Consider the following 27,476-nt stretch of genomic DNA (forward strand, 5'->3'; position numbering starts at 1 on the left):
GGGATCGCCAAGATCGAGGCTGTCGCGTCGCTGCTGAGCTGCAATTGCTCGAGTGCAGAGCAAATTCGATTCCTAGATGAAAGGAACACACGATCGATTTCTATTGATTCCGTGAGAGGAATGCCTGGTCTGTTGCCCGTGCTTGCGGCTGGAGCTGCTAGGAATACGGTATGTTCCACGGAACGCTGGGTGAACTTTGGGAGCGTGTAATGGCGGAGTTGAATCGACGTGTGTGCACTGCATGTGTATGCTACGGAGTTGAACGATTGAGATTTGTGGAGTCGTTAATGACTCCCTTTGGGGCTGTTTATCTTGCATGCTGATGCTTCCGTGTAATGCAGTGTCAACAACGGGAAAGATGTCTTTCGGATTTTATAGTACGAACAGTTTTTCCCCATTTGGAACTTTTCCCTTCCTTTATGCACGTACACTCCGCGACAAAAAGGTAGGCTCAATATTTTTAAGTAATTCATTGCCACCTGGTCTTCACAGATTCCAACTTTGCTTCAGAAGCTATATTTAAGATCCTGATTATTATATTTCTTAACAGAAATAATTTGCTTTTAGGTTATGTGGGTTTCCAGTGGCCTTATCGATAAATTTTATGCATCATATTTAAAATAAAATATTGTTAATAAAGGACTCCTTTAAAAAAGCTAGTGAACCTTTTTGTCGTAGAGTGTACAGGGTTGTCAGTTTATTTGGAGACACTCCTAGTGTTGGCAGCATTTATTGTAATTGCTATTAGCATTGTAAGTGATGCCAACACACATTAGAGAGTTACCAAATAAACTGATGACCTTGTATATACTGTTCAGCTCTGCTATAGATTTATGTAATTTAAATGGTATGTATTGTGAAAATTGTTCCTGTGTTCTGATTGACATGGCTTTGGTACTTGTACCTGCCAGAAATATAAAAGCAAGAGAATGCCCTTTGATTGCTGTTGGCGCCTATGGCGCTTGGGTGGTGAGTACATATGTATATTGATATACTGTCTGTTGTGGGTCTATAGGCGTTGGTGTATTGTACATGGTTAATCAATAGGGTTGTCGAATTTTCCTCCACAGTAAATATAAACTGTCTGAACAGCTACCTTGTAATTTCGTATAAATCGTTTTGACTCCTCTGGTAGTTTCAATATTAATGCAATTTTAGTTTCTGTTTAATTCAGCGAACTCTTGAGAGCTCGCTCTATTTCTAAGAAAATGAAAGTTTCAGACAACGTAACAGAATTTTAAGTACATAGAAATATGAATTCTATCCTTCAAAGTGATTTTCCTTTAAAAATTATTCTTTTGAAAAGTAATCTCCTTGCACATCTCAAGAGCTTGCTTTCATAATTAAACAATTAGCAATCTTGCTTCCATAATTCCATAAAAATTTTCCTCTTGTAAAGAATCCATTTAAGTGCTACATCAACGAGTTTTCGCAACATATCTTCAAATGACCATGCTTCGTAAATTATAAACTTTTATAGACTTACAAAGTTAATAAAGAAGCAAGTAGGTAATAAAAGTTGAGATATGTACGCATATACATCAAAGGAACTCCTAGCTATCTCTCTGTAACTTTATTAATCTCTATAATACGTAACGCTAATCGAGTTAGATCGGAAACCGAAACGCTAACAAGCATTTATTTCCGTCTTCTGATCCGAAAGATACATAGAACAACGTTGTTTACGAGGATCACACGCCAGCATCTCCTACGCGAGGTATGCACCGTGCAGCTTGGAATATTCGGAGAATATTCAGCCGATACGCAACTTTGAACGGAAGGAAGCATTTGTGCATCCAGCGAAGCATCTCGCGCGCGAACTTCTACGATACGCTCGAGGAACTCCGCGGGAAACTAAATATCTACTGAAATGACTTATCAGTAACTACAGCACGCAAAGAAGAGAAAGTAAAAAAAGTTCCTCGAGTTAGTAAACAAGACATTTGTACGATGTTAGTGAGATAATATTTTTGCTGAGGATTTTATCATAATCGTTGTCTCGATTGGAAAGAAAAGAAATAAAGTTCTCAGTATAAAATCGTTAATTGTAAGACGCGTGGACAGAAAACAATTTACTCACAAATTAGCTTTTAATTTACGTTAAAGATAACTGTAAAAATACTTACTCATGTATGTATACAGGGAATCCAATTTTAATTTTCCAGGGCATATACCTCAAAAAATACGAAAATTATAGAAAAATGGTTAAAAAAAAACTTGTACGGTTTCGAGGGGACAGATTCTGCTGTAATTTATTTGATCTTGCAATGATTTGCGTCATAGCAATTTTGAGAGCTTATATTTCGGCGATGGTTTATACAAAAATTACTTTTAGACAGTATTTTGAAAGCGTTTTGTTTTAAAAATTCCAAACTGACTTCTGTAGGCTTTTTCAAAGTTGTTTTAAGGTTAAATAAGTGATAGCAGAATATATCCCCCTTAAAACTTTATCTTTCGTATTTTTTAAGATATTTACCCTGGGAAATTAAAATGAGACACCCTGCATGTTCATATTTTTGTTACCAAAAATATACAAAAACAATTTATAGAAGTATTATAAGAATAAGTATAAAATATATAGAATAATATATAGAATAAGTATAAAAAAAATTAGAAGAATCTTATAACCATGATGGCTACCACCGATTCACAAGAAGACAGCAACCAGCGACTTTACTTAACAAACAACTCGATTCTTCAACTTTCTCGAAATTTGCTATTTCTCTAACGTCACTACGAACGAAACTCGGAAGCTTTGATTTCTCGGAAATACGAAAGCTCTGATATCCAATACTCGAGCTGCAGGCTTTGTTACCGAGAAAAAGGGCACATGCGCAAAGTTGCAGGAGCATAGAGGCGCAATTTGCACGACATTTCGAGGAAGAACCGATTAGACGAATGATAGTTGCACAAACGAGTAGAAACGAGTGCAAGTTAAACAAACCGAGAAGAATGGATATTAAAACATCATGAACGCGATTAGATAACCTGTAGGACACAGAGCTGAGCAAACATGAATGTGGCAGATGGTCGAGTTGGCACTCAAAAATCCTGATAAATGGAGAGAAGTTCGAAATGAGGAAGGGAGAAGGCAGGAATGAAAGTGACGTTGAAGAAGATACGAACACAGAGAGTAAGTACAAACATTTGGACGCACTCGAATTGAACGAGAGGGGTAAAGACGCCTCTTGCAATACAGATTGGAGTTCATTAAAGGCTAACGAGCCAATTACGACCCGTCGGAATGATAATGAGATAATTAGACTCTGAGATAAGTAAATCGTTAGAGCCTCAAATTGTCCAGGAGCTTTCCCAGTTCTCTTGTGAAATAAAAAAAAAGAAAGAAAAAAAAATGATGTGACTGTTGTCGAGGCATTGGTCACGTTTTCGAGTCTGGTCTAGAAATGTGTAAGTTCAATGCTAGCTTATGAAGTAGTCCTTTTTTAATTTCTTATCCCTTTTTCATTCCTCAAGTTTTTAATTTTTTCTTCTATTCTCATTTATTTAAAGACAATATGTGACTATTTAGTGACGTGTATGTAACACATTTTCCTAAGTTTGGTCTGACACTGTTAAAAATATCCTTTTTCTGTTCACCCTTTTCCTTATTAACCTATCAATTCTTAATAGCACGTAATAGTCCCTAGACCATGGCTAATCCGACGCGATTAGTACTTAAGTAGTCAGACAACCATCATCTACTTCCTCTACCGTATTAATAGACGTAACACCTCTGTGTCTACCATCGTCATCTATTTAATAAATTGGCCTTCCTGCATGAAAAAGACATCAACTAAACCCTCTACTTTCCGCCCTTAACCTTCTATTATAGACGACGTGTATTTATATATATAAATAAATCCTGAGAAAGTAATCAACCATTGAAAAATATATGAACATCCTTCAGGATATGAAGACACAAAAATTGATGAATGTTATCTAATTTACTACTAATTATTAAATACTTTGGGGGAAGTTTAGGTTTGCTCATTACTGCATATGTTATAATTATATCTATAAATGTAAAATCTTTTTTTCCTTTTGGTTTGAGTTTATAGTTCTGTTTACAATGAATTACTCATAAATCACGAAGTAGAAAATATGCTAAAGATTAAGTCTTCCATTATTATTAATTCCTATTTGGAATTTATCCTTCTCATTCTACCATCAGCATTAATGATGGTACTCGACAGATTTCTTGGTTGATCATCAGAATGAGGAAAGGGAATAAGAGAAACAAGAGGTTGGAAAAGGATGCACATGGCCCACTGCATCCTCCTTTAACAGCCATTGTGTTAATAACTACTACCAACGCTTCCGTTTTCCCATTCGCCTTCGCAATTACCGTCTCACAATTGTATGTCATGGAAGATTTTGTCGACATTTACTGGCGAGAGTTTTTCACGTAGGACGATAAAAACGAAGATTTAAGATTCATTTGTAATTCCTGAACTTCTCCTTCAATTGTCAGGGGACCAATCTACATTCAAAATTTAGCTAATTACTTCCTTCATGAGAAAAATCGAAAGATTCTATATTTTCCCTCGAGAACAATTTATCCACACAGTTACAAATACAGAGTAAAATGAAAATTATATTACAAACACCTTCGCAAAAAACTGTTTCATCAGAAAGTCAAAAATGATGTTTAATTCAAAAATAGAATTTATGTAGGAAAAGAATTACCATATTTTCCATTCTTTTAAAGCTTATAAAATCGAGAAGATAAACATAAAAAAGAGCTTTATAAACTCAATAAAAATAACGATCTTCGAATGACTCACAGTATCTCAGTTCAACTGAAATACATAATGAAAGAATTCTGCTCTTATGTTTCGTTCTATCTGAATGCAGAATCTATAAAACTGAATATATCACTCACACACTGCAATACTTAGTTACAGTTATTTACTTGGCGATCTAGAAAGGCTAGCTCCAGCAATTAAAAATCTCGGAAACGAGCATTTCTCTGATGGTAGCGAGAAAGTGCGTGTTTCGAGGCTCCGACGCGTCGGACCTCAACTTCAATCCGAGGATATTATTCTTCTCGAGGGGCGAATGAAATTAGAACTTTTACTACTTCCTCGAGCAACGTTCAGGGAACTCCTCTCCAACTGTTAAGGGAACGCTAGCGAAAGTGGATTATATTAGAGAAAATTGCAGCGGCGTTCTCCGTCCGACGACGATGAATAAATCCGTCGGGGGAGCGTGCACGCGACGGCGACGCTTTAAAGAAAACAGAGAAAGGGGGAGGAAAAGCTACTCTGAATTTGTAATAACTCTGGCTGCAGGGGGAGGGAACAATCTGAAGGCGGTGTCAATCGTTAACCAGCGAAGTGGAAAGATGCAAGAGAACAGGGAATATAGAAAGAAAGAAGGAAATGGAATAACCCTTTCAGAGTGGGCGAGATGGGGTAAACTTATGCAGAAATAATGTCCACGACACAGGTTACTTCGTGATACATTTTTTTTGTTTATAAGGGATTAGTCGCGCTCAATCATCAATACTAGACAGCCTTCGACTAAATTTTTACCTCAGAGTGGTGTCATACGTTCAATTGACTCCTAACACTAGTGGTGATGTACGTCAATTTGACTCCATATCACTACAACAGTGGTGATTTGACGTCAAATTGACTCTGTGTCAATAGTGGCGACTTGACGTCGAAGTGACTCCGCATAAACACTGTAAATGTTTAAGTTTTCAGTGTAATTAGTTTCTGTTTTGTCGATTATTAATTTCTATTGTTCTGTGATGTACAAAATATTGGATTAATTTCTATTCTGCAGTGTTTGTAAAAATGTATTGTTGCTTTATTGTTAAGTGTATCGAAATAAGTTTTATTATTGTAGTTGTATTAACAGAAAATACATTTTATTTATGAAATGCTGTAAATATAATAAAATTATCTAGGAGATAGTAAATAATAACGTTTTAATCTAAATAGAATATACCTCTATCTAGACAGACGTCAAGTCACCACTAGTGATATTAAAACGGTTGTCATCACTTGAAAGTTAAATGTAGAAATGACACGTTCAATACGGTAATTGTATCTGAGAAGCAATAATGTTACTTGGAAATGATGTACTTTGAGTTATCTCTTGGATATAATTATTGTATTGGACCCGTAATTCTATGTTCTATGTTTGAACTTTGGTTGCTGGCTGACGATCGATGGTGATGGTTGAGAGTGATTGCTCTCAAATTCGAAGTTGCCTAGGTCAATGTAGAACAAAACAGCAGATAGTGTCGATATTTAGTTCATGTTGCAGTAAAAGAATTAGTGAAATTGAATTGATGTAGTGGACTGAGAAAGCTATATTATCCAAAGATTAATTCTTCCATTTTCTATAGAATTTTTTCTACCAATTTCTGACAAAATTAGAACAGTACATTACCAGAATTTAATACTGAAATTATTGTATAAATACAAATTCTATTTATGTACTTTTTACTTATTAAAGATAAATAAATTCTTATTGTTTTCTATATCTGATTGTAAGTTTACGTTTCATTGAAGTGTTTGAGGAAAGCAAGAATAAATGGCAGAAATAATATTTTTATTTGATTGGGATGTTCGACTATCGTCCAACAATATTGATTATGTCATTCCACGACGAGTGGAACGAAACTATGGAAAAATACACAATAGCGAGTTTTTATTTAGAACGCAATGAACCATGGTTTTAGGATTAATGAACTGAGAGCTTACTGTATATTCTGCCTTTCGAATGTGAATGTCTATCACAACGTAGAAACTCTAGAAAACTATCGATGGAAAAATCCAATCAAATTTGGGTTACACCTAAATGGGGATGGAGCTTCAATTTAACGAAGACTGAAGGAACCAGGCGTCTGAGTAAATACCAATTAACTTCCTTTTGTCAATGCTGGTTATTTACTTCCATTTATGGCGTTAACCTCGTTATCACCTCGTCGATAAACAACAATCTACTTCCTCGGTTGAGTTAGACCGTTCTCTCTAGTATCTGCGTATCTGTTGCTCCCTGGTGCGTTTCTACCGCGAACCGTGAACCATGAAATTAATGAATCGTCGAGAACAAGTGGCAGCACGCGAAAACTGAAAAATTATTAAATCTTTGTTCAGATTTTTTCTCAAATCCTCTTTACGAAACTGTTAGGAAAAATGTTCAGTTTTGCTGCGCGGAGGACATCGCTGATGCGTGCTATTTCTAACAGGACATTAATTCTTCCATTTTGTTTTTATAGAATACTGAATATAATTGTGAACATCTTTACTATATTTTCTTTTATAAATGCCTATGTATATTGTGTTTCTATACTGTGTCATATGTTCCTTGATTTTTTAAGTATATGTTACTCTATTGCCCACAGCTCTTCGCGATTGTCAAATAGCTTATTTTTCCTATTTCGATAAAAGGAAATGTGATTTCTTATTTTTTGACTTCTAGCACATGTTATATAGTTCTACATATTCTAATAGCACGGACATCAAGCTGGACGTGTCAACAGCTGGTTGATATTTCTCACTCACAATTAGTTCAGCTGATTATGAAGACCTCTAAGTCTAGTTTCTAAATTTCTAATCACCAAAATAGCTAAGTAAATGGCGAAAAATTAAGGTTGTAGCTAGGACTCTCAGTGAATCTGAGACAATGCACCTAGAAATTTATGTAATACACGCTACATAATTTAGATAATGTAAGTAAAACGAGTCAACAGAAGAGTGTCGAGAATTCCTTTTACGTCATAGGAGACATCAACTGATTCAATTTTAGTGAAACGAAAGAGCCACGGTATCTATCAAATCAGGATCGATAAGTAAATGGCAACACTCGATAAGTAATAGTAGGATGATCGCGGGGAAGCTTCCCATCTCTAATATCGCAATTTGTCGGAGGCCTGGGCTAGGTTCTGCGCTATCTCGGACAAGGATCAGCTTTTTACGGCTCATTGAACCTGCCTGCTTTATAGACAGTTTACGACGTCGAGTTCATCACAGTATTTTTTACTGTCACTTTAGCCAGTTTTTAAACGAGGATCATAGGAAACTTATCGCGCGAATCTCCACAAATGATGCTACTCTGATCGTTTATTTGACATCAAATGAAAAAAGAATTCTCTGAGGACATTATGTATTTTTGATTAAAAGCGTACAACGACGTTAATGGAATAGAGTTGAAACATTGTGGCTGTAAAATTAGTTTATAATACAAAGTCTTTGGCCCATTCGTACGCCATTTTTTGCAGTTGATTCCAAATGAAAAATAACTCATGGTCAGTTAGGAACGTGTTAAAAACGTTGTTAATATTAACAAATATTATCAAGTACCTATCTGTAGGAATTGATTTTAATTCCTCTGGACTACTTCCTTTACATACAGACAGAACTGAAGTAACTAAGCTAAATTGTGCATGACGCCTTTAATACCTCCACGGGTAATTTACTCGTGTTTTCATCACTAATTGCATTCCTCAGAATGATCAGAAGATCGTCTACTCGAATAACGCAGAAAGTATACGTTAAAACAGGGACCAAAATATTATCAGCGATAGTTATTCCTAGACTGCTTTGGAATATTTGATAAAAGTTTCATTATGAGATCCCTGCAAAACCTTTCAATTTGAACGTTACAAGACTCTTTAATCTCATTGCTTTTAAACCCTCATTGGCTAATTTTTGTGATTATGCATTACTTTGAAACGCTCAAAGGAACGAGACCATTACCGAAAATCAGGCTAATTAGGACTTGAGGCACCTTCGCCTCATCGAAACTATAACACAGTACCCCTTTGAGGCGTTGTCCTCCTTATCGGCGGTTTGCCTGCGATAAACTGCAATCTACTTCCCTTCCGGTGTAGAGTCCACAGTTCTTTGACATTGGCTAACGCCTCCTTCCGTTAGCAGAGTGCTTCGAACCTGCTCGAGGCACATATCCAACGAATTCGAACAGTAATGTAATTGATGAAGAACGTACTGAATTAATCCTGAAGTCCAGAAATATATTGCCTAGAGTTCTTGAACTGTAGAAACAAGATAAAATCAATTAATTGATTTTATGAAAGGGTGATAGTTGTGATTGAGTAAACGCTGAGTTCACTTTAGAATAGACTACTATAGCAAATGCAAAATTGTTTAATTAGAGAAGAATAAAAAGTAGGTACTCATACTTCGCACATGTATTACAAAAATGACACCTCTCAAAGATGTTTCTGAGGGAGCAAGAAACTATTTATGAGTTTAGGAGTAAATTATTTATTAAATACATTATATTGGCATAGACAGATATCTTACTTGAATAATTAGTCTAAAAAGTAGCTGTGTTACTTGCATTAAATGAGTTTCTTGTTATCATTGAAATAATTTGTGATTTACATCTGAAGAATTTCTTTGTAATGCATAGAGGTGCATTTACTAAACTGATTTATAGCTGTGATTAAAAAATCACGTTTTATTGAGTTGTGTCACTTTTAAAGTACATATACAATGCGTACATCTCTGTTGTTAGATAACCAGCCACTGTTAACACTATTCTATTCATTTACATTTCTGAGAAATAACTTCAGCAGTTATTACATAAACGTTGAGACACTAACGTCTATTTGGACCAGTTCCATGTGTACAGACATTCAATTGCACTGGCATCGAGTTGGGAACTTTATCTGTTTACCGAAAATCGTATACTCTGATGCTTGGTTTCATCAACACCATTTTTAGAAGCAAACGTCATTAACAAACAGGGGTGTGTGATGTGTTCTTCGTTGGTAAGCAGATCTTAGGCATTCGAGTGTCTGTAAATACATAATATTGATCCAAATGGATGTATCAACGTCGATATAATAATTGCCAACGAAATATTTTCTACTATATTAAAGTGGACCCCTTCTACCTCTCCAAGGTTCAAAGACCGAAGACAAAGTTTCGTAGCACATGTCACACATGCAACAGCTTAAATCACAGGTTCTTGAACCTTGGGGAGAGCTACTGCTTAACTAATGGCTCGAGATGACTTATCAATTGATACTAACCAGTCTTCAAGCCAGTGTTTCAGGGAATATAAAATGGCTTGCAGTAGTACCTCAACTTTATGTACCTATTGCATACGTTATTCGTTTTCGAATAATTAATATAACTTAAAATTACGAGTTATATTTTCACTTGATAACACTAAACATATGAATCAAATTTTGTTAAGTTCAAATTAAAAATTAAAAAATTGAAATCTATGGTCCTTGAAATTTGAGTCTTGGAATGGCTGCCATTTGTTGGCTATTTAGCTATCTTTATAGAGCTAAAAATTGAGAATTGTATTATACATACAGCTAAGACGTCACACAATCAAGGATTGTTGATCGATCCTTGTTGAACGATCCTCCTCTGTCAAAATTTGCACTTGATCAGGAAAGTCGTATGTATCTGGCACACTGAACATAGTCAGCTGTTTGAGCCAATAAAGAGGACAACTGTTAACAAGGATCGAAGATGGTCTTTAACTACGTGACGTGGCTGTGTACACAGTTGCAGTTGCCTTATTTCTGCAACGATGGTAGCTTGGCAGCCATCTGTATAGTGTATAATTTTGTGTAGTTAGATGAACATCTTTGACGACACTTAAAGAAAATACTGAAAAAACACATTTCGAGTGAAACTAATTTGCAAGATATGTTGCTTGCAAAGTTAACAAAAACTGATAAAACAGTAAGAAATAATTTCGCGATATTTGATGCCTGAACGAGGGAAGCCACAATTGATGCAAAAGGATACCTAACTAAATATTAATAAATTATAATAAGTATAAATATCTTTTCTCTCCTTTTTTAAACAGCTCTGGTATTCCCCTACATTATCTGTTTCATATTTTATACTAAAATATCAATTCCTAATAAGTCAAACCTTCCCTAAACCCTAAATTATTATAGAATATATTAATAAAACTAGTTTCTAATTCGCTATACTAAAAAAAAATTCTTAATTAAAATTCAAAGTCCATAGCGTAAGTACTCATGCTAGAATATAAATACTTTCTTCACCAATTAAATATGTTACCCAAACTATATAGTTTCTAATTTAAAACTACACTAAAAAAAAAAGATATTTTTAGCTAAAATCCTGAGTCCCTAGTGTAAGTACTCACTAGAGTATAAATACTTTTGTCATTGATTAAACAGTGACTGTAGAAAGAACGACGATGTATCTATCCCAAGCAGAGTTACGAGGAAAAATGGACACCGCTACTCTCGACGAAAGAAAATGCCTAGAATCGCTGGTGGGAAAGCGTCCATGAACGATATGGTTATGCAAACTTCCATGCACGGAGGTTTACCTCGCAAGGACGCACGTGCGTGTCCCGTTCACTACCGTTCGAATACCATCGAGAGCAAGTCGACCGTTCAAGTCGAGATAATGCTCATCGTGTTCTCCGCAAAAGGGACAGACCTGCTGTCTTGTCTGGCAACAGCCATTTCTGCCATAACGCATTCCGCGCGAGCTGAAGCAACGATATCTCTTAACAATCGTGTTCTCGATATGAACGTATACAATATTCGATTCTCTTCCACTCAAATCGATTTAGTATTGCACATTGCATCTATAGATCCTGTTTTTTTTTTATTTTACAGTGGCGAATGGTAGATCTGTTTATATCCTCGGGTTTTGAAGTTGAATGAAACTGATCGCTTTGGAATTGACGTTTTTGTAGTACGCAGGGGAACGAACAGTGAAATATTTCAGTACATATTTGTTCACTTCTGATAGAAACAATAGTAGAATGGTTCCTAGAAATGGAATGCATTGAATACTGAAAGGGTAATTAACGAATTTTGTTAGTTTGCAAGACTCGCTGAATTGAATACATAATATTTGGTTGATGCGATGTGAGTAAATATTGCGAAATTTTTAATAATAGAAATTTCCTGTTTGTGAAATGTTGATTTGTTAAACTTGACATGATGTCAGAGAGTTTGCTTCGTTAACTTTTAATTAAGAGACTTTGTTCATTAGGAAGTTAAATCCAGAAGTTTGAATATTTCGGTACTCCAATTTTTGAAAATTTAGTACTGATATATTTGAGAGTTAATAAAGCTTAAATAACATTTAATTGTTGAATGTTGGAATATTAGGTTATTCATATATTGGAAAAAGTACATTGGAATTTGAATGTAAATTTAAATAAGAAGGGTATGAAAATATAAAAAATTTTCAAATTTCAGAATTTGTAGATCTGAAAATATAAAATGTTAGAAATTTAATGGTTTAAGGGTTTAAAGCAATTTAAATTTTGAAAATTTGAAAATTTAAAAATGTGAATATTTGAATATTTGAAATTTTTAAATTTTCAAATATTCAAATTTTCAAATATTCAAATATTCAAATTTTCTAATACTCAAATACTCAAGTAATCACATACTCAAATACTGAAATATTTTTAAATCAATATGAGATTATGAAGAGACAATCCGCTATTCACAACCAATCCCATAACAAAGCAATCACAATCGACATTCTGTCCAGATTAACTAAAGCTGGCTGAAACTCAAACCGAAACTCCCGAGCCGAAACAAAATTTTATCACGAAAAGTTGTCATGGCAGAAACGACTGTTTCGACGCGAGTCATGCTTGACACCTCGCAAATTACCTGTATGTCCAATTTTTCGTTACTGATGTTCGATACACGTACATCAACTGTCCCAGAAATCCATGGAATTTCTTCTACATACATATCTCCACCACAGCATTCAAGTATATTACAATTCCCTTAATCTCCGATTTCCAGCGCCTTTCGAATCGTTTCACAACACCCCATCTTTGGCGGGAAACCTATTTTCAAACTGGTTCCTCGAGTACTCTTGCAGAACCATCAACTCGCCAACAAATCGTCGAAACAACTCAAATGACGAGCAAGATTCCCATACAAAAGACGTATGTACACAATAAGGCCCCAGAGTAGCAGCTTCAACAATCCCCCAGGAAACAAGAATCCTCAGAAGTCAGGAACCCAGTTCGCATCCATTGAGCTGACGATCGATTTCTAGCTTCTTACCGACCGAGTGCTCAGACCCCGGCGTCTCCTGCTCCCAACTTAACCTGTCACTTTCCTCGCCTTTCCTCCGCGATTACTCGTTCCTTCAACGAGGCCCTCCTTCACGATCCGTCTACGAACGTATCCTGTACACGCAACCGCTCCTCGCTGCACCGAACGAGACACTGTTCTTGGAAACTCTCCATGCTCCCTCGTGGTTTCCGTCGCTGCGATCGCACAGACCAAGCAGAGTCGCTCCCTACACTCTCGTTCTGAACTTAACCCATGTAACTCAACCGATCCCCCGAAAAAAAACGAAATATCGTATCCAGCACGCGTTCACATCTTTCGCGATAGTTTTCGATAGAGTCTCGACTGTAGGAACGCGACGTCGTTCGAACAGCAGCGACAGCGATGTGGCATTACTGGCGAGTCCACATGGAACGCGACCCTCGGCCACTGGCAAACAGCTGCCGTTCTACCCCCACCACGTGGACGCCCCCATCGTTACTCTCTCCCCATGCGGCCAGCGTACCCTTCACCGCGTCTTTTTATCAATGAAGGTGCCCACTCTCGACAGTCCCACGATTTTTGCTCCCTTTGTGGGAATGATAAGATTGAATTGCGAGAGGAAGGGGTATCCCAGGAGATGTAATCCATGTTTCTGGCGTCAATATTTGTTGGACGCTTCGCGCCGTTTGCTGGCGATTAATTGGACATCTGTTTCTTTCGCTTGGGGGGCATCGCGAGGGCGGGCTCTGTGATAGGACTTGGGGTCGGAAGGGGAGGATCTTCGCGGTTTGCTGAGTTTTGGGATGCTTTTTCTTGGGGGGTTGAGTGGAGTTTTAGGGTTGTAGAATATTGTAGTAGGTTTTCGATGGGGTGAGTCACTTTTATCTGTGGTTGTAAGGCAAGACGACTTAAGTCATTTGGTTTTGTTTCCGAGATAGCGGTATTTCGAGTTTTCAGCGTTAAGTGTTTTATGGATTTGTGTAATTTTGGACCTTTGTTTTTAGGTGAAAGGATTCTTTTAATGCCCTTTCTTCTTTTTGAAAATATAAATTCTATGGTTTAGATGTCAATTGAGGCCTTAACTTGAATTTTTTGAAATTGTGACGTAGGTAGTTCTGCCTTACTATCACAGATATACATAAGTCTGTCGGTTTAAGGGGGTATTATAAAAATGGACACTTCTTAGAAATTTTGTTTCTTCTATGCTTCAATGTTTAGGATTGATATTTCCTAAATGTCATAATTTAGAAGAAACATCTGTAGTTTCCTTTTTCAGAAGGAAATTCCTTAAGGCCTTCCCTGAAGAGGCGTAAACCTCAACTAGTGACATTGAGTCTGATAGATTTTGTATGATATATTGCTATTATCGCTTCCATTTAAATATCAGAGCCTTTGCAATGTAGCCAATTAACATCATATTAATTTTAAAAATATTTAATATCAGTAGGTTTTAATCAATGTCTATGTATCTTAAAATTCGACGTCTGTAAATGAGGGTTAAAGAGTGCAATAAAATTGCATGCATTTTTTTGAGTAGTTTTGGTCACCATTTTACATAGACAATTGAAAATTATCCTATTTAATGAGGAATTTGAATAAAATAACCTTATCCTCATTTAGGAATAAGACGACGCGAAAGGGATGCTCATTAAAATTCCAATGTGAAATAATACATTGAAGCAACTTTCTCATGAAACCAACTTTTCTCATGATAATTTCTCATGAGTAATTATCTATTCTAATTAATGATCTTCATACAGAAGGAAATATTTTGATCGCACGCTATACTTTGTAGGAATACTGTGTCTTCCTGAATACTATGTTTATGACTGTACTCTGCATACTGTTTGTAAAATAATATTAATAAATGTGTAAATATATTCACGTAAAGCCTTTAATTAGTCCTGTGTTAATAGTCTGCATGAAAATTGAATATTCATACCTATATCTATGTATACGTGTACTATATCTACATGTATAGAGTTGCATAAACAAAGGTATATTGACTCATGTCAAGTTAATTTGTTATTAATTTCACAAGAATTAAAAATTATTATTTAAATGTGAATACCGAACAACTATATAATATAATAGAAATATAAAAAACTGATAATAAATATTTAGATTGTAATCAAAAAATGTTTCAATGCACCTTGCAAAGGAAACTCTTCTTCTACAATATTTTTCTAACTTCACACGAAACCCAGTAATAACCTGGCTTGGTTTCCTGAATCACCCTGTACATTTTACCACAAATCTTATATCGAGATGCTACTTTACAAGAAAAATGTACGTAATAAAAACAATTTCTCTTTACATTTATATTTTATTAGAATGAATAATGTAATAATGAACGAATGCTTGATGAATATAAATTGAACTAACAGTAGAGTCTTTTCATCTAAGTACGCATGTACATAATTTGCTCGAACCATTATGTACCTCTCTTCCCTTAAAACATTCCATCCAAGTTGTACTACAAATATGCTCCAAATGTCCTCGCATAGCAGCGATAACATGAATGGACCCATTATTTCCCTGGAAGTCAGTTCAGGAATCCAGGTACGTATACACATACCTGCAACACCGTCACATTTCGTAGAAAGCAATTGTCTGTAGAGCCTCTTTCCTTTGCTCATGCCTCGATCCTCTGTACTCTCCACACTTTACACAGCGCCCAATTGTGGGCCAGGTAAGCCTGAGCCCAGAGGCAGGCTCGAAAGACACATTTCCAGGGACTTCAAAGGCAGCACGTGGCGCAAACAGTTTCTGTGGATTTTTAAGGAAGTCTGTCTCGCATGTTAATCGCTGTCCTTTATGTCCACACAAGCGCGCGCGGAATGTCGACATCGGGCCTCAAAAGGAAACATAAAATGCACCTCCGCCTCAGCCTTAATCGTCCATCGCGAGTGTGCAATCTGAATTTAAATTAATCGTAAAATCGCTTTGCAGCAGCTCACTTGGAAAATTGTTTCTCCACTAATACTCAGCTGACATTTTTCACGCGTTATCTGGATTTCATTCCAGATGTAAATTAGAAATACATCGTCGTTGCGTTAGGAGACTTACGAGGGGCGAGATCTTAGACCATGTATCTGTAGTTAGACAAAATGACCTGAGTCACATGTTTTTGTTTTCGAGATACTGGCGTTTAAAGTTTCCAACCTCGACACTGTCTTATGGACTAGGGTCATTTTAAACTCTTATTTTTAATAGGACAAATTTTTTTAATGCCCTTTCTTCTTATATATTTTGCCCACGCGTGACGTCACGTAGATGTTTTATCTTTGCTTCAGGGAAATTATCTGACGTCGAGTCTAGAAGTATAAGGTCTAAGGCCGAGACCTTTTCAAAACGCGCGCAAAGGCAGAGCTTGTGCTCTGCGATAGAACGCTATGAATAAAGAGCGCAAAATCGGAGAAAGTATATAGTTAGTCGTCTCATTAGGTGAAATTCTGCGGAGAAACGTGTCTATTGTCTGATAAGAATTTAATTTTCAGTCTTTCGGAAGCGCGAGGAACAATGCGCTGCTTGGTTCGCACGAAAGAGAATGCAGCAGCGCTGCGAACGAGATTGCGTTCATTATAATCGAAAAGGAAACTACTATTTACGATTTACTCTCGCCTGGAATCATATTCTCAATTTCTCATAATGACGCCTGGCTGATTCGCCTGATATTTCATGCAGTCTGTTTCCTTTAATTATGTAGATTCCACTTTCGACTGCAGAGTTTCCAAAGTGATCACATATATGTATAGAGTGAAGCATAATAATTAGCCAAATGTGATAAAAAAGGAAGTAATTTCTTTTATAGAACTAACTGCAAATAATGGGAAATGTGGAGGAAATCATTTTTATATAAGTCTCCATTTTTAAAGAATTGGATTTTAAAAGTCATTAATTCTAAAAAGTTTATAAATATATGTTATAGCGAAAAATGTTGAAGAATTTTATTCAGCATTTTCACGATGATAAATAACATTAATTTACGTGATTGCGAATTTTAATCACAAAAATTTATTATGAAAGGAAACTAAAATAAGGGGATCATTTTAAAATGAATATAAAATTGTGCCAAACACAATTTGATTTAAAACTGGTATATGTATAACTGTGCATGGAGCAGAACCTTTAGTGAAGTTCTTAATTGCTCAAACAGAACTTTGTAATCGACAATATCTATATTGCAAATTTCATCAATTCTTTTTGCACGTTTTTCTTGAATTTTCAATTTTAAATAGTAATTGTTTTCAAGCAACACAAATTAAGAAGCATTAATCAGACTTGGTTTTCTAAGGTGCAATTAAAAGAAAACAGAGGAAGGGGGAACTCTCTTAAAAGCCAGATCTCATTAAGAAGACGAATAGTCGCACAGGTAGTACGATCTGCAATTAGTCGACCTGAATGAGCACATAAATCGACACGCGTCCCGATTTCCTAGTAAATTATAGTCAACGTGTATTTCTGTTTTTGGTTCAATTTTAATTTTCAATTAATCATTTATTACGATTTGATAGGCTGTTTACTATAATTGAAAGACTTAACTGTAAAATGTGGATGAAGTAATAAGTAAAACAGTAAAAAAATAATTGAAAGACTTAGATTTTTAATTGTGTAGCAAACACTGCTGTTTAAAAGTTCATTTCGTTTTATTCATTCGCTTTAATTATTTGAAAAGCATACTTTGTCGGATATTGATACTAGTTTTCGTAAGGTTTGAAATAATATAATGATTACAGAATCTACAATAATTACTTCATACTAAGAGTTTAATAATTCTATAATAACTATTTCAAAGTTTACTAATTATTCGGCGTTGAAACTTCATAAAAGCCTCGAAACATTTATACACTTTAATAATATTTGTTAATAAGTGCATTAAAAGTAGCAACATTAAAAGTTTAATTGAAATTGTCCTGTAGATACACACTGTAATTACTTTATTGCATGTAATTAATTGGACTTTTTCCTACTATTCTGATACTCTCTATATAAGCCGAAAATAAAATTCTTCGGAAGAGCAAAATCAATATTTTTATACTTGTAAAATTACTTATTTAGTTACAGCATTATGTAAGATTAATTAACTAGCTAGGTAAAACAAAAATACTGAAGTTAAATTCCGCGGCTATTCGGCTGTAATAGATCATTACGATTGCATTTAGTGCTGCAATCTGCTGCACATGTGTTGTAAACTTTCAATCGAACCAGCAGGGGAAACTGCATTCCATTTTTGGAATCGAAGGCTTTTTTAAAACTGATAATTTGAAAAACAAGTTATGAAAATTAAAAAGTTGCAGCACTTTCTATTCAGTGGAGTAATTGCAATAAAGCTAAATAAAATAGGTGAATAACACAAAATTAATTCTATCATTTTTAAATCGAGCTCTGAGACCACCATGATTTCATCGTAAAGGACTATTTTATATGCAGCCTATGCAATGCAATGCATGTGATGCACACTACGTTAGAGATTCGAACAATGAATGTGCTAATTCTCGTAAATTATTTTGTTCACCACTATTAATTCAACTGTTCCGTAGCTTTCGTGGAATGTGATAAACAGATTTCACGATAAACCAGTGAAAGTATAATAATCATTAAACAAGAATTAAATTAAAAACAAACTTCAAACAAAATTTAGATCTAGCAAAGGTGATCTCTAGAGATATGAAGAAAAGTTTCCTTCACCAATTAGGAGAAACGATATTTCCCCAATGAAAACAGAAGCTTGCTCCAAGTTCAAGAATCGTTTAAAAACTGCTCTTGCTGTTTGAAGCTTCCACGTAGAAGCTCCAGCAAAACGCGCGCAACGCATCGCGAAAAGACGTGCTGTTCGTTCCTTCTTGGCAATTACTAGGAAACGTTGCAATTAAAATCGTTTACACGTAGAAGAGTTCAAAGAAACGAATCGGTATCACGCTTGAAAATATGGCGGAGCTGGAGCAATATACGAGCACACAGATGCGAGCCACGGGACACGTTTCCCAGAGGCGCTGGAAAATAGATGACGCTACGAGGAAATTGCGAGTCCGCCGATGTGGACATCCTGCATCGCGTGTGATAAAGGAAGCGACGCCTGTGGGCCAGAAACCCTCCATAATAAATACGGGGGAAAAGAGGCACTCGATGTCTCTGAATATCTCCTTCGAGGGAGCTAGGCTGGTAACAGCATCGACGGTTTCTTATTTTTTAAGAGAATTTCCGTATCCTATCGAACCATCGGCATTTGAAATTATGACACGAGGTATTTATTGATTTTTGTGGGAGCAATATTGAGGAGTATTCAGGTTGAATGAAACACGATAAAGGAGCCAAAATTGGATGTCAAAATACGCTTATACCGCTAATTGATCTAATTGCCTGTGCTCTCATTCGCGACGATTTCGTAAACTAATGGGTTCGATTTAATTAATCCATGTAATTGGAAATCACTGCAATAGGACACGTTTGATACGTTCCTCTCTTTTATTAAACAGATTCCCTTTTAATTAATGAAAATTAAGACGTCCTCGAGAATGCACGAGGTATTCCAGAAATAAAGACCAAATTTTTGTGACCTATGTTTTACTCTTTCTAAGCATCGAAATAGGTCATACGCTATAGTACATACATGTATGTGTTCATACTATGTGTATGTGGTAGGGACAAATTCGAAAAGTGGTTTTAGAACTCGAAACAAGACGAAAATTAAGAATAATGAAATTAAGGGTGAGCCTTCCTATGTTAATTATTAATCATAAATGTTTAAAAATTGGTAAAATATTTTAAATATTGGTGAAATATTATCTACATAATTTATAATTATTATAATCATGTTTCAATAATTTCTATTAATATTCATTAGCTTTTCTTTCTTTTTGACAATAATGGAATTTTCACTGGTATTTCGAGAAATTTAAAATATTCGTGATAAATACAATGGAAATAATCGAATTTTACTGAAATAGTTGAATTTATTAAAAAATACGTAACGTAAGGCCATAGATAAAATAAACTTGAATGGAGTTCTTTATAACGACATGATTATTAATACAACGATATCGTTTAATGTTTAATTACTTTTCATTAATGGTTTGATAATATAACAATTTACGTAAATGTGATAGAAAGTAAATTACAAATTAAAATTTTTAATTAAACAGTTTCTAAGTTTAGACATATTTACAAAGAATTTGATGAACTTCGTTCATGAAAGTTCACTTAAAATAGAGGGTGTAGAAATAAATACAATTACATATTCAATTAAGTGAACGCGATTAATATTTGTTCCCTGGATTTTCGTCCAGAATCGTTTCGAAGAAGGGTTAAAGCAGAATATTTGAATTTCCAAAGTCCACGGAAATTGGAAGTGGAACGAGATAAACTCAAAATAATTCTCCACGCGCGGTGAATTTAATTAAATCAACTCTTTCTGTTGCGACCGAAACTCGGACCTCACTGTTTTCTTTTTTCTTTTATTTAAATAATATAATTACAATACTTATTATGCACAACAAGTACACTCCTTCTGACAATCAATTTATCAACTTTCTAGTGTTAATGAAACACTTTCGTGTGAAAGTTAGTTCTATGAGTTAAGGAGCAATAGAAAGAATATTTCTATTCTACACTGTTCGTAAAATTGATTCGTTTTTACTTTACTGAAATTAGGTGTGTCTGTAAGAACTTCGAAATGAACGCAGACGGAATGTACGTTGATAGAGAACTAATGACAAGCTGCAGGAAACTGATGCTGAAGAAGCAAATGGAAAAACGAAGGAAAAGAAAGAGGAAGGTACGAGGATAATGCATTTTTTATGTTTAGAAAAGTAGCTTATGCTCATCTAGTTCACGTGAGCATTATGCATTAACATCCCTCGGAAGCTCTGCATATCTTCAGCGCGAGGAGTAAGAGGCTTTTGTTTGGATTCGCAAAAAGAGATCTATGAGTATTTGCACGGAAGAATAGAGGAATCAGTAAAATGGACTATTTGTTTCTGCGTAAAAAAAGTAATAAATTAACATGAACGTTATATGAAAATCAGTCAATACGAAAATTTACTAATTTTTTGTTTGGCTTTCAAAAATTCTACCGCGTAAAATTATAAATGGGATTTGTTTCTGGAGTTATTCCATTTTTTAGAAAAAAGAAAAAATTCCTTCTTTTAACAAAATTATTTAAACTGAGTAATGCCTTATTTTTCTAGTTTTTATTGTGAATGAGACAAATACCTCTATCTGTCATAAAGATGCTTTTTTCTTATAGAAAAGTCAAGTACTGTGATTACACTAACTGAGAAGATATTACTAGCAACAACGAAACGATTTTTCAACACTGAATTTTAATTGCAGATAAGGCGCCACTTGGTCTGCTGGAAACTGCAATGAAAATGGAAACGAAATTACCAAGAATCATGATAACTCTGTGGGAAGTTCTTAAGAATTATTCCCATTATTATTCGAGAAATTCTATTCCTTATTTTTATTTCAAATAAAATTTCCTCAAATCTGTCCTGGCTTTAGTAAATGAATGTTTTTTAATTCCTTCAGTTTTTATTCCCGCTATTGTCATATTTCACAAATGAAGATTCTCTATACGTGTGTGGTTCATTTTATATTAACAATCCCTTTGGAGTTTTAGAGGAGGAAGCAAGAACGTAAAATCTTCTTAGTGGCCATATTTTCCCTTGGAAAGAATTTATTGTCTACATTTAAGCTTTATGTATTCTTGAAAAGACGCTTGATGCTTGCCAGAAGAGAGAAATTTATTTTCTGGTGTTTCCATTGTCTCCAGAAATTTCTTCTCCAGTCCTTAGGCAGGAGAACCCAAGCTCGGGAATTAATATATTCATCGTCAGATTGCGTAAATTCGAGATTGTACAAACGTTATAAGATTACGAACTAAATATGTGCCACTTTGCTGCGAAGTTTGGAGTTTAGATGTTATCAATATACAATGTGTATGTATAGAGGAATATTTATAATCAACAGTTAGAATGTACCCCAAAAATTCTGCGATATCGTAGAAATAAACGATAGTCGTAGACTGTATTTTAAGATTATACTGACTACTGACGAAGTAATTCAAATTTGACGTCGAGCGCAAGATACTCCTGGGATGCAGAAGATTACTCTGTCAGACGACTTTTCCTCACACATATTCAGGGATATTGCATCTTCACATTTTTGGAGCTTGTGTATCGATCGTGTACGTGGATACACGTTTACACATTTAAACTAGATCAATTTCATCTAAAGAAGCATTTTTTTTAACAAATTGGTCATCGTAATTTGGAAAGAATTTTTCATTCGAAATGTTTGGAATTTTCTATAAGCAAGAAATGAACATTCAATTTTACTAGCTTTGAAATATTAAAAAATTTGTAGTATACATATAGTTCAAGTATAGTAGTACTACTATAAATGTTTAATGGTAAATTTATTTCAGGTGTAAAAAACAACTGAATTATTTTTGGAAATAGTAAGGTAAACGATCCAATACCCGAACGCTTAAGATATCACATGATCCAGTAAGTAGACAACCTAAACATGCATATTCCGATATTTGAATTGCATTTCAGGAGATGAATATACTATTTTATACTATTTCTTTATTTTTCTTTACTAGGTGCATTAGAATTTAAGCTTAAAATTAAATAAAATTAAAGATACCGTCCAAGTACTGAGACATTGTCGCTTACTGAGTCCTTTACCTTACCACAGCAGCTTTTCAACACAGAAACTTCAATGTGATAGAATTTCGGTACACCTGAGTGCTTTCAAAATTCATGAAAAATATCTTCAAGAGTGATAGGATTGCATAATATTGAAATCGTAAAAATTCTGATACATTTCTCAAGCTGAAAAATTTGAGTATACTCGACGAACGTTTGGTCACTTCCTACGTTTACCTACAGCAGTTGCTTGACATTTCAGAGTATCAGGAACGTGTTATCGAGAAGCGAATATGATGTGTCCATGGCTCAAGTTCGCGCAATACTGTCGTGCTTTCGCGCGACAATCTTCTCGACATCTGGTAACGATTTTCGTGGCGGCTTTAAAGCGATGTGTACTTGTCATTAAAAGTAGGTGTGTCCACGATATGCAGACTGGTCGATAAAGCTTCCACAGCTATTCGTTTCCACCTTGTCGATCGCGGAATGCATCGCGTACATCAGGTGAACTTAGCGCATGCGAACATGTCAGTGTGGCTGTTATGCATGTGTCACATCTTTTCCATTCTGAAATTCGGTTATTGTGTGTGTCTACATGATGACGAGGTGAAGTGTCGCCATCGTTAACGTGAAGATTTCAAACTTAATTGAAAGATACAGTGTCAATTACTACTCCATTATTTTAGATGTCGATTATGTTCTAAAGGATGCATAGTAATAATTTTTAACAAGATATCAGTTTGATTGTAAATTACCTCTACTAACTATGTATGCAAACGAAATTATATATATCCATTTGAAAAATCTAAGTTGACCCTCATACCTTGGAAAGGTACGAATAAAATAAAATAATTTCTATTTATATGATTTCTTTTAATTTAATTTCAGCTCAGTAAAATAAAGTTACAAAATATTTAAACTTGAAAAGTTCAAAGAATTAATCAGATAATGAAAGTGGCAGCTATATGCAGCTATTCAATGAGGTATATCAAATGAAGTCAAATATGTGACTTCCAACACGCAGATCGCTATAATTTACTTTTCAATTAGTCTATTAAACATTTACCTTTTAATTTCTATGGAAGACTCCTCGCTTCACTGTCAATTTATCCTTCTCTCATTCTTATATTTCAGTGATGGCTCCTAAAAAGTGTCTCAATAACACGTATTTCTGTCACTAACAATGTGCACCTGAGCTTGCATTCATTATTCACGAAAGTCTACACTAAATGACGTTCCGTCTTCACCAGAAAACTCAATCCAGTTGAGATGCAACTATCGGCAACTTATTTGTTCACCGCTTCCAAGAATGTATTACGCTCACCATGACGCAGAAGAAGTCCGCGTAATGCATTTTTATGCGACTGCAACCTTGATTCACTCTCATTACGAAGTTATTATCGTGTCCACTTATTCTCTGAATTATTCTTGCTTGAAATACAAATGTCTCTCTCTTCAATACCACTCACTTTCTTTTTACTCTCCTTTCACGATTTCCACTTTGTATCTGAAGTCTTTCACTGATAATTGAATGCAGATGTATTCTGACATCCGCACGTTCCTACCCCTTTAAACGCCTGATAATCCTTGATACCATTAGCTTCAGTTTCTCTCATTTAGCTAGAGGATCAACTCTCATTGGAAATGCAGCGTTTATTGACGTTGCATCAAATATTTACGCTTTTCCGTGGAAATCGAATCAATCAATGAAAGTCACAATGCAAAATTTGTTCCCGAGCAGTATCCTAGGCGAATCCACAGGAACCAATTGGCCGCGGGAATCATCCACACGAAATCATTGTATTGTCCAAATTCAGGTGGCGAGCTGACAGATATTTGCATACGATTTTCACCTTCTGGAGCATCGAACAACGTATTCCATTTAAAATAATTATTTCTCTTTTCTTTTATCTACATCCTCTGGGCATTTAGAATCCTATCAGCGTTCTATATCGACGTTACTTTATTGAATTGTGTTTTGTTTAATATTTTCTGACGTAATAACACATTTTCCTGTGGCCTTTCTTCCCTTTCTGTTTTTCAACACTTAATTAATTTCTTCTTTTTTATTTTAAACATAAACAATATTTTTTCTTCTTAAATTATTGATCTATTAATACTCTCTGACATCAGATATAGCACATTTGCATTCGATTTACTTTAATATGATTAATATGTGTAAAGAGGTACTTAAATTCCACATTTGCTGTTTCTGTAACTCGTCGAGTGAAATTAATTCGCACTAAACCTCAAGTGTGAACAGGACGACACGACTGTCAGCCGAGGAAATGGGTCCTTACGACACCGAGGAAGGACACCAACTGAAAGGAAGGAAGGCTTGCAACAGATGCATAGTGTTGAGCATCTGGGCATGACATCGGGGCAGGTGAGTTCGAATTTCGTTAAACTCAGGGCCGTACGGTATGCCATTGAAAGCAGTAGGGAGCTAATGGCAGGTTTTTAATGTGGAGGGGATGGTGCAATATGAGTAACACATCAAAGTTGGAGCAACTTCAAAATTTCATGGAATAAAAATAGAAACCATTTACCATACAAAGATGCTTTGGCTTAGTTATTGCAGATATCACAAATTATTAAACAGTTTAAAGTAATTTTTATCGATTGATGATTTATTGGGGCTAAGTACAGTATCATGTATACGTATTTGGACACTTCTATATTATTGCATTGTATAAAATACACCAAGTAAAATTCTATAATATAATTTTGAATGTAAATCTCATCTCAGACGATTATACAGGCAGTCCAAGCTGAAACAGACCATACAGGTATCACTTCTGTTTTTAATGACACGAAAAACGTCCATAGTATAATTTAAATAGTTTTAAAGGAGGAATATTATTGAAAAATAATCTTTTGTGTGGCATCATTTTTTTAGTTTGTTAGATTTTCATGTTATTAAAAATAGATGAGATATTTAAGTGGCCTGCTTCAGCTTGGACACTCTGCATAAGATTTACAGAGATTAATAAGAATAACATTTAATATCAGTTAGTATAAATAAAAAAGTGTAAGTATTACATGAATTTTCAATAACGTAATAGTGTCTAAATACATAGTGTACATATGTAATTACTGTTGCATAATTCCTATTACGTACATCATTACAGAAATAAATAGATAAAGTATTGTGAACAAAAATATACAAATCAAAGTACCTACAGTGTTTTATATTATTATACTGTTACATAATTCCTAATTTGTAAAATTCTACATTTCCCCTTGCCTTGAATCCTGACATTCTTCGTTTTCGTTAATTTATCTTAAACTCTCGTTTCGTACATAAAAAGAACTCGACCAAAGTGTGCATAAAAGACGATGGAAAGAGAAATTACCTTCTAAATTCGCTCAAACTGTCTAATTAAAGTCTAACATCCCGAAAAGAGTGTTATCACGCGAAAGTTCATTTTAAACAGAGTTCGACAAAGTATTAACAGAAATAATTACAAATTTGCGTGCAACTCGCTTCTTTATCCCAACAGACTGGATCATCGTCTGAAAGCGGATAAAAGAATCGTGTCCTTCGACCCACCTGCTTTTTAGTTCGCCACGTACCGGGTGACCTAAGGGAAGTTACCAACTGTCCAGGCGAACTCACACTCCTGCAGTTTATCTTCCCTGCTATTTCCCTGGACAACAATGCTCAGAGGTTGTTAAGAAGTTCTCGTATCCGTCGAGAGCCATATAATCACCGATGGAAGGATTTACGACGACCTCTGCACTACACGAAACGGGGAAAAATAAAATTTTCATCGTGTGCACTGGTCGGATGTTTTTCCAACTCTGTTTTTTCGACCAGCAGACTCTCGATCTGTTTACAGGGAACAGCGGAAATTTAATAGAACAAAGTTTAAATACTGAATATGTGGTAACGAAATAGAATTTTAGGGAAAAATGTTTAAATCAAAAACTGAGGGAATTGAAAAGTCACGAGGTAGAGTGAAAAAGTGGTCTCAAAATTGAGCTTCGTACCAACACTGAGTGCTTGACCGACGTTGACAGTTTGTGTTAGTAAAGTAAATACAAACACGATGAAAATTGAAAAAGAATTTACTTCGAATCCTGTGCATGTTTTTGTAAGGTAACAGAGTAGATAAATAAAATGCTTCTTCGATTTGTATCGTATTCCATAATCTATTTGCAATTCCATGCAATTCTTCAAAATATTAAAACGAGTTAATGAAAAAAAAAGAAATATTTAAATGTGTACTTAGTATGTCCTGTACATTTTTTCTGTTTTCTTTTTTACAGTCTATGATTTTCTATTTTGTGTATCTCGTAAGTATAAAAGAGACATAATAATAGTGTCATAATTATTTTATGAAGCTTTCTACAGGACTTTGCAAGATTCAAAAGAAAATGTTTTCAATCGAAACAAATAAAGAACCACAATTTGGAGCAATTCTAGTCTCCTGATAGGATCAATAATTATGTCAGGTTGTCTCATAAAGAGTTTTGCAAAACTCAAAAGAAATTGTAGTCACCTGGTAGGATCAATAATTATGTCAGATTGCCTCATAGAGTTTCGCTAAACTCAAAAGAACAGTTTATATCTTCTACAAAAAGAGAAAGAATCACAATGAGGAATATTCTGGTCACCCAGTATATCTTAATACCTCCAATACCTGTAGTACAGGTGCCGCCCTTTTCCGGGCTGTTTTCTCCTAGTCTGTCACAGGAAGAAGGGTGAGCAGTGTCCTCGTAACGGAAAGTTTCGGACCGCCTCATGTATGCTCATAATTTCATGCAGAAATTGAAAAGGACAGGGGCGTGGAAATTGT

General features: G+C 35.1%; 1 protein-coding gene and 1 long non-coding RNA gene across 4 annotated transcripts in view; one reads left to right on the top strand and one right to left on the bottom strand.

Moving 5' to 3' along the window:
- Positions 1-27,476, bottom strand: part of Wake (ankyrin repeat and fibronectin type III domain containing protein wide awake) — a 52,286-nt gene that overhangs the window by 21,186 nt on the left and 3,624 nt on the right. Inside the window, exon 1 of one of the 2 annotated variants that reach the window (XM_076377594.1) lies at positions 12,623-12,937. The exons of the other annotated variant lie outside the window; for it this stretch is intronic. The gene's annotated coding sequence lies outside the window, so the exon portion shown is untranslated. Of the gene's footprint in view, positions 1-12,622; positions 12,938-27,476 lie in introns of those variants that run through there. 2 annotated transcript variants of the gene reach the window in all.
- Positions 48-26,268, top strand: LOC143178768 (uncharacterized). Of its 2 annotated transcripts, none has more exons than XR_013001851.1 (3): positions 48-168; positions 20,672-20,795; positions 21,353-21,513. It is a non-coding gene; the product is annotated as an uncharacterized LOC143178768 (long non-coding RNA). The 2 variants fall into 2 exon arrangements; XR_013001850.1 differs by lacking the exons at positions 20,672-20,795; positions 21,353-21,513 and adding exons at positions 24,929-25,060; positions 26,178-26,268 and having other exon boundaries at positions 54-168.

The sequence above is a fragment of the Calliopsis andreniformis genome, chromosome 5, assembly GCF_051401765.1.
Source record: "Calliopsis andreniformis isolate RMS-2024a chromosome 5, iyCalAndr_principal, whole genome shotgun sequence".
NCBI lineage: Eukaryota > Metazoa > Arthropoda > Insecta > Hymenoptera > Andrenidae > Calliopsis > Calliopsis andreniformis.